This window comes from Callorhinus ursinus, unplaced genomic scaffold (genome assembly GCF_003265705.2).
Source record: "Callorhinus ursinus isolate GAN/ISIS: 27379988/994484 unplaced genomic scaffold, GSC_fseal_2.0 scaffold2, whole genome shotgun sequence".
Classification (NCBI taxonomy): domain Eukaryota; kingdom Metazoa; phylum Chordata; class Mammalia; order Carnivora; family Otariidae; genus Callorhinus; species Callorhinus ursinus.
Genome location: NW_027397064.1, coordinates 45,095,361 through 45,112,669, shown reverse-complemented (window position 1 = coordinate 45,112,669; position 17,309 = coordinate 45,095,361). Strand labels below are relative to the sequence as shown.

Below are 17,309 nucleotides of genomic sequence, written 5' to 3'. Positions count from 1 at the left end.
AAATTAGCAAAATGTCTTATTTACAAAGTCCCAAGTTGAAAGGTTAATATTAGTCACAACTAATGACACTTCTTCAGAAAGGAATAATGTTAACAGCACGGCCCTTAAGCAAAAGATCCTAGAAATTAAAAAAAAAAAATTAATGGTTACAAGACCCAGTTCTAAAAGATTTTCTTCTTTCTTTTCTCTCCCTTTGGCAATGGTGTTTAGAGATTATAATAGCTTCTCAGAAGATGGAAGCAAAGTTCAAACTACCCAAACAAAACTTTAGTGGATGACTGACATTTAAATGTAGTGTTTCAGTGATTTATTTATTCATTCAACAAATATTTACTGAGTGTATATACTATGCCAAACTCATCCTACGGACTTCGCTTATATCAGAGAAAAGCACACTGAACAGATAAAGCATCATAAGTTTCTCAGCATAAGTTTTCATGGTCTATAAATAGGGTTTTTTTTGTCTTCTTCAGATATTATTACATTTCCTTCTTTAACCCCAAGCTAATACAAATATTTAGATTTATCATGAATTCCCATTTTCCTTATTATGTGCTCAGTATTATGATCTGCAGATGAACTGAGAGGTTATCAGAAATTATATTTTAAAGTATATTTTCTTTTATGATTTCAACCTATCTTCAAAAATGTCTTAGCAGCTAGCTAAGTATGGAATTCTGTTTATCGCTGTTGTGTGAATTCAGAGATGACAAACATGAAATATTTTCTCATATCATACTTAGAGCATGCCATTTATTGTTTGGCAGTTAAGAAAAGACACAAGAAAGAAGCCAGTCAGGCAATATACACATCTTTAGGCACAAGATAGAGTCTAAAGTATCATAAATAAGAAAGGGTATGCTTAAAATAGAATCTAATATTTAATGTGAAATGGATAGAGAGAAATGGCTCCAGAAATAAATAACAAGATCAGAATTCATATTTACATGGTTGGTTAGGAGACAAAAGCAAGAAATTAAGTAGCAAACAGGGTTGGGCAGTCATTATCAATTAGGTTAAAGGCAGCATTAAAAGACAGGAATAAAGATGGCCTTAGGATTTCTGAGGTCAGAAGAAACATGATGACTTATGGGGTTTGTGTGTATCAGACCATTAAGCCCTCTTATCAGAGCATAAATTTCAGTGTAGAACACCTTTAAGTGGAAGGACCATGTCCATTCACCCTTATGTCATTAAGAATGATGTCTGAAAGCAAGAATGTGCTTTCCAATAGGGTGAATGACTCAGCAGAGGCTCAATATTCTCAAGAGAGATGAGTTAGGTCAGATGGGAAATTTTTTCCTGTGTTTAGTGGTTTGAATTTATCACTCTCCATTTACCACCCTTTCCCCATCTGATGTGGTCATAGGTACTATCAATGGAAGCTCTGATCTAAAACAAACTGCAAAAGAAATAAAAATTACCAAAATGTCTTATTTATAGACTCCCAAGTTGACAGGTTAATATTAGTCACAATTAATGACACTTCTCCAGAAAAGAATAATGTTAATAGCATGGCCCTTAAGCAAAATTTCGATCCTAGAAATTTTAAACAAAAAATTTAATGGCTTTGATTATGTCTTTGATATTATTTTAAATATGCATGACTTCAGATTTCACTACCTCTACTAAGGGTTCATATCCTCTTCACACATAGACCAAGCTTTCAAACGAGTGTTTTGGAAGAAAAAGAATTGAAGCAGTAAAATGGAGGGGAATTTCCTATGGAGGAACTTTCTTCCTTACCACTATTAAGATAGAATGTTAACAAAAAAAGTTCAGGGAAAATGAAGTTTTTGGAAAATGATGAACAAAAAAGTGTATAGACTTTTAATCTTATAGCCATTTTTGGCACATAGTGTAAAATATTTAAAATTCTTATATATCAATTAATTATATTTGATAATCAAATAGAAATAACTGACAGAAAATTCCATAGCCATTGCAAGATCATACAAAAATGAAAACCTGTTTAAAAGCACTGTGCTCTTAAAGATATAGGAGTTCCAAGAAATTTGAAAAATTGGGCAATTAATAATCTCAAAAAAGATTAAGGATCAACTGAAAATAAATGTTTATAATGCTGTCAAACATGTTTTCTTTTCTTCTTGCCTTACTAGATTAAAACTTCCTGAGGGAAGGGCTTTGTCTTCTTGTTTACCACTGTATTCCTCTGAATTAGCACAATGCCTGGTTCATAGTAGGTATGCAATTAATACTTATTAAATTAATGAAAATGTAAAGGAATAAGTGGAAGTTTTAAAAAACATTAGAATTGGTAATAATAGCTTTTCATTCTAAATTGCAAAATGGGGATGAAAATACTTTTCATGGCAAAGCCATTTTCTCACTGAATAGTATATTAAATCCTTGATTTATTTGTTGAAGTTATCATTAGTTGATGAAAATTAATTATTTGAAAAAAGAAATCTACATTTATCAGATTTTCTCTTGGTTTGAGGGTACGGATTTCTGTAAAGATTTTTTTGTATGTATTTCCTTAATTTATTATCAATTAGATATTAATAAAAAGTCACCATTATCAAAAACACAATAAAAACTTATATTGTAACAGGATAGTTGTATAATTAAAGTATATTTCAATGAGATAAAGTCTCAAAAGTGGTTTTAGATCAATGGCTTTGAAATTTAACCTCACAATTCCCTAGATTTCATCCACTGTGTTTAAGTAGTTCTTAAGTCTTTGAGATAACATAAAATAACTGGTTGATTTTTACATTAAAATATGTAAACATATATATATGTATAATATAAATTTATAGTCTTCAGTTGGGTTGTTAATTCATGATAGCAACTAACACTGTAAATATCTTTTAATTTATCTAGGATCTAGATGATATGTCTAGAAAAGGAAAATCTAAGAAACCCTTTCTGTAAGTAATTATTAAATAATAAAACATATTGTCATTTAAACATTTGATCAAATCTATAAAAATACATTTCTCAAAATAATCCTTTAATTTTTTTCTAGTGTTGTAAGAGGCAGTTAGTATATTATTACCAACACGTGCCTTCATAAAATCAGCTTAGATATTTATAGCAAGAGCCAAACATAGATTGACTCAATCTTCTTATGACACATCCAACAGAAAGAAACACAAGGGAAACTATCAAGTGTATTAAGTATGACATGCAAGGCCACCAAAGACCCACCTATTTTCTTATGTTATGTGAAACAGATACTAATCTTAGGTCATTAGTAGCTTGTGCACTGTGCTTTCCACAAAAGCCTGACTCACATACCTCTTTCTGGAGGTATAAGCATGTGTGAAAATGTCGTCATGTAATTGCTTTCCTTTGCATAATATAGATGATAGCCTTCAATAATGTGACCAATTTTCTATTATTAAGCTCAGCCCATTTGCTTTAATTTCTTTATTCATGGAATGGAAACTTGACATTCAAAATCTTTAATTATTTGCCAATCAGGGGAGAAAAGAAATTATGTCAAATTCAGAAGAACTTGAGTTATGAGACATGAAAACTTATAATAAGAAAACAAGCAGTCCAGGCATTCTGGCTCTGTCATCCAGCTCTCAGTGCTTCCTGCCATGCCCTGCATTAGCAAAAGCATCTTTATAGGTGGAATAAAATTGCACAGAACTACCCATACATGCACACACACACAGAAATGAGTGTATGTAAAAAATGGTGAAACTGAATAACATCTATAGTCTAGTTAACAGTATTATACCAATGTCAATTTCCTGGTCTTGATACTGTTCTACAGTTCCATAAAGGCACCATTGGGAGAATCTGGGTGAAGGGCACACCAGACTGTGTACTATTTTTTCAAGTTTCTCTGAATGTGCAATTATTTCAAAATAAAAAAATTTTTAAAAGGCCATCTAAAGAGGGAGGGAGCCTGGGGTGCCTGGTTGGCTCAGTTGGAAGAGCTTGCAACTCTTGATCTCAGGGTCATGAGTTCAAGCCCCAAGTTGGGTGAAGAAAGAAGGAGAGAGAGAGAGAGAAGGAGAAAGAAAGGAAAAAAGAAAGAAAGAAGGAAGGAAAGAAAGAAAAAAGAAAAAGGGAGGGAGCCTATTTGATGACAATGGCCCTAGATAAAAAGTCAGAAACAGATACAACCTTGAGCAAGTCACTTTAACCTCAGGTGTATGTTTCATTCTTTGTAAAAATGTGGTGAATGCCACATTACTAAAAGAAAGGATAAGAACCATATGATCCTCTCAATAGATGCAGAAAAAGCATTTAACAAAATGCAGCATCTATTCTTGATAAAAACCCCCAACAAAATAGGTATAGATATACCTCAATATACCTCAATATCATAAAGGCCATATAGGAAAGACTCACAGCTAATACCATCCTCAATGGGGAAAAACAGAGCTTTCCTCTAAGGTCAGGAACAAAACAAGTATGTTCACTCTCACCATTACTTTTAAACATAGTACTGGAAATCTCAGGCTCAGCAATCAGACAACGAAAAAAAAATAAAAGGCATCCAAAATTGGCAAGAAGAAATCAAACTTTCACTATTTGCAGATGACAAGATACTCTATGTAAAAAACCCTGAAAGATGCCACCAAAAAACTGCTAGAACTAATACATGAATTCAGCAAAGTTGTAGGATATAAAATCAATGTAGAGAAATCTGTTGCATGGCTACACACCAATAATGAAACAACAGAAAATGTAAGCAAGGAATCAATCCCATTTACAATTGCACCAAAAACTCTAAGATACCTAGGAATAAACTTAACCAAAGAGGTAAAAGATCCGTATTCTGAAAACTACAGAACAGTTATGAAAGAGATCAAAGAGGATACAAAGAAATGGAAAAACATTCCATATTCATGGATTGGAAGAATAAAAACTGTTAAAATGTCTATACTACTCAAAGCAATCTACACTTTTAGTGCAATCCCTATCAAAATACCACCAGCATTTTTCACAGAACTAGAACAATCCTAAAAGTTTTATGGAACCACAAAAGACCCTGAATACCAAAGCATCCTTGAAAAAGAAAAGCAAAGTTGGAGGCATCACAATTCCAGACTTTAAGCTATATTACAAAACTATAATGATCAAGACAGTATGGTACTGGCACAAAAATAGGCAATAGATCAATGGTACAGAATAGAAAATCCAGAAATGAACCTAAAACTATATGGTCAACTAATCTTGGACAAAGCAGGAAAGAATATCCAATGGAGAAAAGACAGTCACTTCAAAAAGTGGTGTTAGGAAAACTGGACAGCAACATGCAGGAGAATGAAAATGGACCACTTTCTTACATCATACATAAAAATAAATTCAAAATGGATGAAAAACCTAAATGTGAGACAGGAAACCAACAAAAATCCTAGAGGAGAACACAGGCAGAAACCTTTTTGTCCTCGGCTATAGCAACTTGTTTCTAGACACATTGCCAGAGGCAAGGGAAAAACAAAAGCAAAAACGAACTATTGGGACTTCATCAAGATAAAAACTTCTGCACAGTGAAGGAAACAATCAAAAAAACTAAGAGGCAGCCAATGGAATGGAAGAAGATACTTGCAAATGACCTATGTGATAAAGGGTTAGTATCCCAAATCTATAAAGAATCAAACTCAACACCCAGGAAAACAAATAATCCAGTTAAGAAATGGGCAGAAGACATGAATAGACATTTTTCCAAAGAAGACACCCAGATGACCAACACACACATGAAAAGATGCTCAACATCACTCTTCATCAGGGAAATACAAATCAAAACCATAATGAGATATCACCTCACACCTGTCAGAATGGCTAAGATTAACACAAGAAAGGACAGATGTTGGTGAGGATGTGGAGAAAGGGGATCCCTCTTGCACTGTAGGTGGGAATGCAAACTGGTGCATTATGGAATTGCCTCAAAAAATTAAAAATAGAACTACCCTATGATCCAGCAATTGTACTACTAGGTATTTACTCAAAGGATACAAAAATACAGATTCAAAGGGATATGTGCACCTTGATGTTCATAGCAGCATTATCAACAATAGTTAAACTATGGAAAGAGCCCAAATGTCCATTGATGGATGAATGTAGAGATATCTATCATCTATCTATCTATCTATCTATCTATCTATCTATCTATCTATCATCTATCTAATCTATCTTATCTATCTACCTAATGGAATATTACTCAGCTATCAGAAAGAATGAAATCTTGCCATTTGCAATGATGTGGTTGGAGCTAGAGTGTATTATAGTAAGTGAAATAAGTCAAAGAAAGACAAACCATATAATTTCACTCATATGTGGAATTTAAGAAACAAAACAGTTGAACATATGGGAGGGGGGAAAAAGAGAGAGGGAAATAAACCATAAGACACTCTTAACAATAGAGAACAAACTGAGGGTTGATGGAGGGATGTGGGTGGGGATGGGCTAGATGGGTGATGGATATTAAGGAGGGCACTTGTTATGATGAGCACTGAGTGTTGTATATAAGTGATGGACCACTGAAGTACTCCTGAAACCAATATTGCACTGTATGTTAACTACCTAGAATTTGAATAAAAATTTGAAAAGAAAAAAATGTTTTGAATGGACTAAAGGATTAGGGGAATACTTTTAGCTTAAAATTGAGATGATAATTGGAAAGACAGAATTGGTGAAAATTTTGTGGTTCAGAATACATTTTTCAGCAGATCAAAAGTTTTCATTAAATAATTTTCTTTTTTAAAAAGATTTATTTATTTTGAGAGAGAGAGTGAGAGAGACAGCGTGCATGCCTGCATGCAACTAGGGGGAGGGGCAGAGGGAGAGGAGAGAGAGAGAATCAAAAGCAGTCTCCTGGCTGAGCACGAAGCCCAACTTGGGGCTTGATCTCATGACCCAGGAGATCATGACCCGAGCTGAAATCAAGAGTCTGATGCTTAACTGATTGAACCACCTAGGTGTCCGAATTCATAAAATAATTTTCTAAAGGTAAAACATATTTGAAACAAAATTACTATAAATATATAGCCATTCAAGTGAATAATATTTTAGGAGCTTTTACCATAACAGCTGTCTGTATAGATTAAAATATGTTCAAATATCCTCATTAAGCTATATTTGCCTTTGTAGTTTGGTAACATATGTAGTCTGTTAAGGTTGGAGTCATATATTATTAAAATTACATGTGATGAGGGGTGCCTGGGTGGCTTAGTTGGTTGAGTGACTGGCTCCTGGTTTTGGCTCAGGTCATGATCTCATGGGTCCTGGGACTGAGCCCTGCACTGGGTCCACGCTCAACAGGGAGTCTACTTGAACATTCTCTCCCTCTACCCCTCCTCCCACTTGCAAGTTCTTTCTTTCTCTCTCTAAAACAAATAAATCCACCTTTTTTTAAAAATAGCATTGTGATGAGAAAACTGATTAACCCAATTTTAGTTCATATATACAGGCAAGAGAGTTAAAAAATATGTATGGTTTCAAAAAAACACTTTGCATGTTTTCAGTGTTTAAATTTTAGGAGAAAATTTTCCCACAATTTACTTTTGAAAGTCATTTTTAGAAATAATAACACTCATAGGACTTTCTGAGTGTCAGCAACTTTGTGTACGTTGTGTCACTTAATCCTCACTACAAAATAGGAAATAGGTTTTATGATTCCCTGAGGAAATGGAGGCAAATAGTTTAAGTTTCGTGACTAAGATCTCACAGCTGCCAAGTGGTGGGGCTGAGAGAAGACTTGTCTGACTTTAAATGTGGTGCTCTATCCACTGCGCCACTGTGTCTCAGACTATGAGGATAAAATTTGCTGTTTGTTGCATAACTTTATTCAATATTTCAGATATTTATTGTCTACTGTAAATATGTGTCCCTGAATACCAGAAGCTCTTAACCTAGTGACAAAGCTTTCCAGTTTGCATTGTAGCTTGTTTTCTAACTTTTGGTACCTCTTATAGACACAGAAGCAGAGCTAAGCTTCATTAGATATTTTTAAATATTGAGCTTTAAATACTTAGGTTGATTTCATCTCCAGACACCAGGAAAGCATAGCGTTTAATGGTGTAGTCTTTGAAGACAACAGACTTAGAATGAATTCCAGCCAACATTACCTAGTTGGGAAACTCGTTTAAATTTTTTAAGTCTTAATTTCCTCATGTTCTAGAAAGAATCATATCTACCTCATAAGGTTGTTGTAAGGATTGAAGTTGAGAATGTTTCACTCAAAGGGCTTTACATCCTGACTGGCTCATGCTACTCTCTGATAGCTATGACTATTGTTTTTGAAATTATACATGAGTAGTCAGATGGAAATGTATGCCAGTGTATCTATTCCATAATTTTATCACAGACTTGAAACCAGAAAATCATATCAATAAAATATTTTCAGTTTTTTAAATCGTCTGATTTGGCCAAATCTGTAAGTATCCAACTATGAAGTAAACTGTGGCTATACAGCTATTATTAATGGTCTTTTTATGTGAAAAATATCTAGGTTAGGTAAATTCCAACTCTAGATGATCTACAGCTTTCTGATTATTTAAGGGCTTCTTTCGTTAGCATAAGGTTGATTACACTGCAAATGAGGGCTATATATTTGCATTACTGGCTACGATGATAGTGGGCAGATGTCTCCTCTTCTTTAGTTTGCCTTAAGAAAGTCTCTATACCATTCAGTGGGATTCCAATAACATCAGACCAGCAAGAGAAAATTCATATAAAGATTTGGATAGACACTGTTATGAAGACAGGGATGGCTCCAAAGCACATACTGTTGATAACCTATTGGGTTCTGTTCTGCAATGTTACTTCTCAGGACTGTTACCTTTTTAAAATCCCACATTACCATAAAATAGATGGATATTATGTGGATAACACATGGGAAATGAGTCATTTTCTACTACATCTCAAAGTCTTACATGGCAAAATGAATAAAATCGTAACAAAATGTCTTATAGTAATGAGATGCATGGAAACATCAATATTTTGGTGATAACTTTTAAGCAAGGTATGAATTTCTATCAGGACATTACTATTCAATGGAACTAAAGACAGAGTGACATTCAAGTTCAACCTCCTCTTTCAGAATAAGTAATGAAAATAATCTGAGTAAAAAAAGACTTTCATATAATCTTTCTATTCCAACAATTTCTCTCTCTCTCTCACTCTTGTGTGTGTGTGTGTGTGTGTGTGTGTGTTTCAGCTACAGGTTTTGCAATTATAAGTAGGATTCTCTGTTGAGTGAAAAAAAATTGGAATGTTTGCTGATAACTTTCACTAATGACAGAATGGAAAGAGAGCAAGGAGTTAAATTCTTCTCTCATCATATAATTAAGCATTTTTCACTATGATTTTGAATCTTAAATATGGCCATTACATGGCCAGAGACCAGAGGGAAATAAGCAATATAAGACTGTAAGCAATGTATACAGTCAAGGATTTTGAATCAAGAAACATGGTTCCTTGGATAAGGAAAATAAGAATATGGTGCTGTATGAACTTCTATGCATATCATAGTTGGGTTTTTTTTGGTTATGTAGAGAATACGCATATTAGATATGTTGGGGACAAAATTCTCTAATGTTTACTAAAGCTACATTAGTAAATGTTATCATAATAAAAGGAAAAATAACATTTTGGGAGATTTTAGATACAAAATATGCTGGACACTGAAGTTTTAGATATTGGACTTTAAATATCCTGGGAATTATTATAGAATTGTGATAGCACAATTTTACTGAAAAATAAGCAATTTGTGTCATTTCACACCAAATTCTGTATCAAAACATAATTATATGTATCATTAGGTTTCGAGAGTTAAGAGAGCTATTAAAGAGTAACACATGACACACATTTACACAAAGATAATGATGTAGAGTAAATAACCAATATGAAGAAAAGTCCGTTTAATAATGGGGACAAACTAAACAAAGAAGAGAGATTCGACTATTTAGAAAAGTTTCAGGGAAAGGTTACGAGCATGAAAATTCCTGGAGAATATTTACCTAGTTTTGTATGTATAATAATGATGTGCACGTCCCTTAAACATATCATGTCTTACCACTCAGTAGTTAGAAGCTAAAGGACAATAACATGCTTTCATCAAATGTTTCTAAGAGTCTTCTAAACACTTGAATTGCTTTGCATTGCATTTTACCATTTATTTATTTATTTATTTGACTCTCAGTCTTGTGGACAAGAGTACTTTATCCCTTTTGTTTGACGTTACTAGAATTTAGTGATTCTTAGAACTTAAGGACAAAAAACTAACACTATATTTTCTTCATATATTTAGAGGAATATTTCTATAGACATCATCCAAACATATAAATAGAAGGAAGAAGAGACTTTGCATTTATTATTACCATTATCATTTAAAGCCACTTAAGAAATCTTTGTGGTGGCAGGGAATTTTGACAGGTTTACAAATTGAAACAAAAGCAATTAGAAAAATGTTAGATGAGGGGCACTTGCCTGGCTTAGTTGGTAGAGCATGTGACTCTTGGTCTTGGGGTTGTGGGTTCAAGCCCCATGTTGGGTATAATTACTGAAAAATAAAATCTTTAAAAAATATAGAAAAATGTTAGATGAGACCTTAGAGATATGGAAAACTATAAGGAATTACACATAAATATTACTGCTTCAACTACTTAATTTATACCAAAACCAAGAACTTGAGTAGCTAACACAGAACTGTGGCTATCAAATTTTATTGACACTGTGGAGGCAGGGAAAACTAATATTTGCCTTAAAAATGGCTCCAAAATAATTTTTTATTTTCTGGTGGGGTAGATTAGGTATATTGCAACTTTAGCAAAAATTTCATTCCCCCTTCCCTCTTGCCAGACACTCCCTTTTTAAACTTATTTTTTCATATTATTTTTTGTCTTTCTTCTTATCTAGAATGTAAACTACAAGGCCAGGAATCTTTATCTGTTTTGTTAATTGGTACATTCCAAATACCTCGAAGATTCCTGATACACTGTAATAATTTAATAAATATCTGTTAACTATTTGAGCTGCAACAATGCTTTTGTTGATGTCCAATTATTAAAATCTACAAGCTGAATTACGTTCAATGCATCACTACATATGTGGGGTTAATTAAATAATAGTCAACAATATAATTAGAAGCGTGCATTATTACTAATTATGTAGACTTTTCTTGTCTGGTCTTCTCCCACAGCCTCAGCTCCTCTTCTCCAGAGGCAGCCCCTAATTATTTTTCCTTCACTGATTTCTACTTAAACTAAATCTCCTTCTGCTGTTCATCTATCTTCTATCCAGACCTATCTGTTCTTTTTGAGCCAAACTTTACCCTGTTAGGTTGTAGATGTCCTAGGAAGGAAGTTCCTGGAATTACTTTCCTTGACTCCTGGCTTTCCTTAAAAATGTCTGTTTAGGGGCGCCTGGGTGGCTCAGTAGGTTAAGTGGCTGCCCTTGGCTCAGGTCATGATCCCAGGGTCCTGGGATTGAGCCCCCACATCGGGCTACCCCTGCTCGGCAGGGAGTCTGCTTCTCCCTCTCCCTCTGCCTGCTGCTCTGCCTAGTTGTGCTCTCTGTCAAATAAATAAAATCTTTAAAAAAATGTTTATAGTTGAAAATCCAATAAAAAATTTTCCCATTTCTGTAGGATTTGAAATGGTGTAGGAATATTGCTATGTTGATTTAATTTTTGTATGCCTTTATTTGGACATAGACTATTTCTTTTTTTAAACAAAATTGTTTCAATCCCAAATCTACTCTTCTGTTATTTTAAACACTAGATGTCTCCCTAGTGCCAGTTTCACTTTGCTACCTACACGGGGGCTAGTTCAGCCTAGAGAGTTACAGTGGGTTCCAGAGCAAGGAGACATTTATTTACCCACTATTTCCCTAAAGAAACAAGGACATCTTCTACAATGTGTATCCTCTTAGAGTCCATGTGTCTATGTGGCAAAATTTTAGCTACAGCCCTTTCTGACTTACAGATCTGACTGATAATACTATTTTAAACTTGTATAGCAGTGGCAAGTTTAAAAACCCTTTCAAGTGTATTATTTTATTCTTTGTTCACAGCAATTTTGTAAACCAAGTATTGTTATTATCTCAACTTTTACAGTTGAAGATAATGAGGCCCACAAATGTTACAGGACATTTATGAGTTGACATAGCAGCTAGTAGTCACTGACCCCCCCATATTCACTCACTGATTCTCTGATTCTAAATCCATTTGCTTTTTCCTCTCCATAAAACTACCTTTGCCTAGAGGAGCACTTTCAGATGATTCCTTGTTATGTATGTTTTGATGTACTGGGTCAAATACATCCTTCCATACATTACAACTTCGAACACACATGATATAACTTGCAACATCTTTAAGGCAGATGTTAGTTCTTTCCCTTTTTTTTTTTGTGGCAATATAAAGGTGTTATATTTCACTGCATTTAATTCGTTCATAAAACTACTAGAAAAGCAAATGTGTTTTAGTTAACACTTCTAAATTGGCTTACATGTTCAAATAATATCTAGGGGTGATGCTGCCTCCCACCCCTTTAGTCTGAACCTTGGGTAACCCGGTCTGCGATAAGCTTTAAAGAGGTATACGTGTGAGCCTGCATTCCTCTGTGTACTTCACTTGCTGCCAGGAGAAACATTTAATTTCCTGATGGGAGAACATTATCTTTAAAGGAAGAGTCCCATTCTTTCTATTGTTACTCTGAAGTTCTCTGGATGATTTCAATCTCAGTAAGGTACAAATAAGGACTCCCTTAGATTCTGGTTAAGTAAATATATATAGGAGATGTTCCTTCTCATTAGTTTGTGTATTTTACATGATAATAAATCAGTACTTTTTTGATATGTCTGTAACAACCATGGGCATTTTTACAATTGTGTCTTAGTAAAGTTATTGCTACATTACTTTTCTCAAAGAGCACATTAAAATATAGGAAAATGTAAAATTAACTGTAACATCTGATTAGCGGTTTTACACACGTTATAATTAGAGATTTAGAACTTACATATAAAACTCCTAATTTTGAAATCTCATGTAAGGAATGAGCAGAAACCTGTTACTGGAATTTAAAGTCCTGAACACTTAGTAAACCTTTCAATTTTTCTTCTTTAATATAAGAGTAAATAATTGCTCTTGAATTAGAAAAGGGGAGATGTGATTGTTTTATTATACAGGATAGGTATTTTAAATAAAAGCTGTACATTTTCATGAAGAGTTCTATTTTTTATTCATATTTTAGTTTTATGTACAAATTATTTTTGTTACTGGTCAAGAATTTAATGATACCTTATTTCTCCAGCATTCTTGGGGTTTTTGCTTATTTTTCAGGTTTTCCAATTTCAGGGTGATCTAAATTCACATAGTTCTTTTTATATAATAGATTTAGTTCTCCATTTTCTAGCTGATAGATGGTTTGACCAATAGTCAAGAGCATTGTTCTTGAAGACAGACCTGTGTTTGAATCTCCATTTATTGCTAATGTGATCATGGAGAAATTACATAACCTATCTATGGCTCTGTTTCATTATCTATTAAATCTCAATAAACATACTCAGAGTATTTTGGGTTGGAGATTGAAATCAAGATTGGCTGGAAGGATGAGGTGCAGTAATGTGAAGCTAAGAGCCTAGAATACTGTGAGTAGTCAACGAATGACCCAACAATTGTCATTAATGGTACTTCTCTAGGAAAAAACATGTCTATTCCTGTAACTGGTAGATCTCTTCTCTCAGTAGTACATGTCGTTCCTTATGAATCCACCAATAAAGATTATTTAAAATGCCTCTTCAGAGAACATCATAGTGAATCAATGATAAATGTATTATTAATATGGACCTATAATCTCTTTAGGAGAATACATAACGAAATTTTTATAAAAAATATTTTGGTCATCCTTGGAATATTTTAATTTTAGGAATGTATAAAACATAGTTTCATTTTTTTAAATGATACACAGACATCATACGTGAAGAATAAATTTAATCAGCTTTATTCCAAGCATAGCTTAATCAGCACTTGCACATCCATTAGTAATTTGGTGGGAGTGCTTTTCTTTAAAAGAAGAATCTGTTGGAAAAGAGATTGTTAGTACAACACACCACGATGTGTTGATCTTTAAGCTAGCCTTCAAAATGACTGAATAGGGGAAGATACGGGGACAAAAGGAAGGAAAAGAAATACTCATTGTAGGATCAGGAGACAACAGGGTTAAAAACAAGAAAATGAAACAAGAGGAAAAGAATTAAGACTACTAATGTTTTTAGTGGCAGCAAATTTAATAACAAAACTTATCCCTCCTCCTTATACCCAGTGGTTTACTAGTGCAGTAAACTTGGAGAAGGACATTCTCTCTGCCGCTCAGGGCTGCCTTTTATGTCCGCAAATACCTCATATGAAACAAAAGCTGGTATCCACAATCTCTTGAGTATGAGGCAGAAATGCTTGATAGTACCTGCATCCATATTTTTGGAAATACATGATGTTAATAGATAAATTTTATTAGTGATTAATTCAATATTTTACTTTTCAATACAATATTTTTGTGTAATATAATTAAAACCATGATTTTCTTTTTTTTTTAAATATTTTATTTATTTATTTGAGAGAGAGAGAATGAGAGATAGAGAGTACGAGAGGGAAGAGGGTCAGAGGGAGAAGCAGACTCCCCACTGAGCGGGGAGCCTGATGCGGGACTCGATCCTGGGACTCCAGGATCATAACCTGAGCCAAAGGCAGCCGCTTAACCAACTGAGCCACCCAGGCGCCCAAAACCGTGGTTTTCTAAAAACATAATTATCTAAAACTTAAAAATATGAGGTGTCATGTAAAAAAGTCTGGATAAATAAGTTTGAGTGTTTAATACTTTAGTTTTAGAACTTTTGAGGTTGTCAAGTATTTTGAACTCAGAAATAGAATGTCAAAAATGAATTTTAAATAATAAAAATATTACTTTTTATTTTAGAAATATGATTTAAAAATTTTATTAAAAAGATGATAGTAAAGTTTATGGAATATAAAATCCTTTCCTTTGAATTGTTTCCCAATTTGTGATATAAAACAATTATTTTCAGCAATTTGGAAATGTTTTATTTAAAAATACTCATTCTCCTTTCATTTTTTTCTCCACCTTGTCTTCTCTCTGACTCAAAGTTTAAAAAGAACTTAAACATGTGACATTAGTTGATTTGGGATACTTTCCCCTCTGGAAATGTGGGTTTAAGTGCATTTTAAGTCACAAGTGGAATGAGTCAGATGACCCCAATTTGTTCTTCTGTGACTTTCTGTGTTGATTTCAGAATGACTCTTGCCAAACTCTATTTGGGAGGAGTCCAGTGATGAAATAACAGGAGTTGAAACCTGCTTATTTAGAACATGGCTTTAGCTACTATTGATATATTCTCATTTTGTTTAGTTAAAAAATTCAGTGAAGGTTAGTAAGAGAACAGGGTCCCAATCTTGGAGACAACCAGGGTGTACTTGAAACTTGTTATAATTTAGCTTGTGTGTGTGTGTGTGTGTGTGTGTGTGTGTGCAAGCATATGTGTGTATGTGTGCACATGCATATGTGTATTTATAAGATTACAAATGATATATATATTTTTTACTAACAAAACTCATTTAACATCAAAATGGGATTTTCCATCATAGATACGTGATTTATGAAGACTGGTTAGAGAACCCGAGTTAGTCAGTCTGGGCTGCTATAGCAAAGTGCCATAGACAGAGGGTGGCTTATAAATAATAGAAAATTATTTCACACAGTTCTGGATGCTGGAAGCCCAAGATCAGGGTGCCAACATGGTTTGGTGAGAACCCTCTTCCAAGTTACAGACTTATTGTATCCTCACACGGTGGAAGGGCTGAGGGACCTCAATGGAGTTTCTTTTATAAGAGCACTAATTTGACTCATGAGGGCTACACCCTCATGACCTAATTACCTCCCAAAGGCCCCATCTCTTAATACCATCACATTGGCATTAGGATTTCAACATATGAATTTTGGAGGGACACAAACATTCAGACCATAGCAGAGCTTAAAATTTGAAAACATCTCAACAATGTCACTGCTTTTGATCATTAATAAAAAATTAAATACATAGATATGAATTTATTTAAATGCATTGGTTTTACCCTAAGTAAGGAGGATAAGGGCTTTAACTGATAAAAGTTATAATTTAACATTGGACATTTTAACATGACACTACATTGACATGATGGGCAAATATAAACCTTTTTTCAATATGTAATTAGCTCAAAGAAAGAAATTCTTCAAGTGGCAGAAATGAGAAGAAAATTTTAAGCCAGTGCCATAAGAAAGTGCTGAAGTCATAGGAATCTATGTGGTAATGAGGCTGAAACAGGGTGAAACAGAAATATGGGCCTTAAAGACTGAAGGTTGAGGTTTTAGCATCTAACTGGAGATTTGGAGTTAGGGCTTCAACAAGGACAAGAAGAACCTGTTAAGGTGTACCCTATCTATTAAACAGGGACTACCTAAACTTTGCCACTAGTCTAAGGAAGTAGTAAGGAGTACTGTTTTTTTTTAATTTAATATTTATTTATTATTATTTTTTTAATTTGACAAAGAGAGACACAGCGAGAGAGGGAACACAAGCAGGGGAGTGGGAGAGGGAGAAGCAGGCCCCTGGCTGAGCAGGGAGCCCGATGAGGGGCTCGATCCCAGGACCCTGGGATCATGACCTGAGCCGAAGGCAGATGCTTAACTGACCGAGCCACCCAGGCGCCCCAGTAAGGAGTACTGTTATTAGAAATTACAGTTAAGAAGAAAAACAAAGAGAAATTGAGAATGCGATCTAAGCCAGACTTGGACACTGACATCCTATATGGGAAACGACCCTAAGTTAAATAATTAACTGGGGCCTCAGCAGAAACAAAAATAAAAACTTATAATTCGATCCCTTCCCGAAATGTTATTTAGATTTTACTGGCTTTATAGAGAAGCAACAACTCAGTGGGACATTAACATTTTATTTTTTAATAATTGCTTGTCATGGGATTCTGAAGATCCAGAGACTGACAGCCTTCCAGTTTCTCTAGCTGCAACCATACACATGGGTGTTATTTTTGTGGAACACATTAATTGGTTCTTCAGAGATTTCTATGGGTGTCTTTCCTTTGTGTTGTCTCTGCTGTGGAAATATGGCTTTGGTTCTTACTCCTTGCTTTCCTTTTTAGCTCCAGTTACAATTTGTGTACTGATAAGACATCCGAAGGCTTTAGAAAATTCTGAGAAACTCACTCACTCCTCGTGAAGCCAAATGGTGGAAGTGTTGGCTGCTTCTATGAGATTTCTTCTTTCAACATGAATTTTCCTTGTTCCTGTTTCCATATCCCAGGCTCTGTCTGG

General features: G+C 34.2%; 1 pseudogene; it reads left to right on the top strand.

The window, feature by feature from the left end:
* Positions 1–17,309, top strand: part of LOC112835817 (large ribosomal subunit protein eL28-like) — a 147,701-nt pseudogene that overhangs the window by 86,498 nt on the left and 43,894 nt on the right.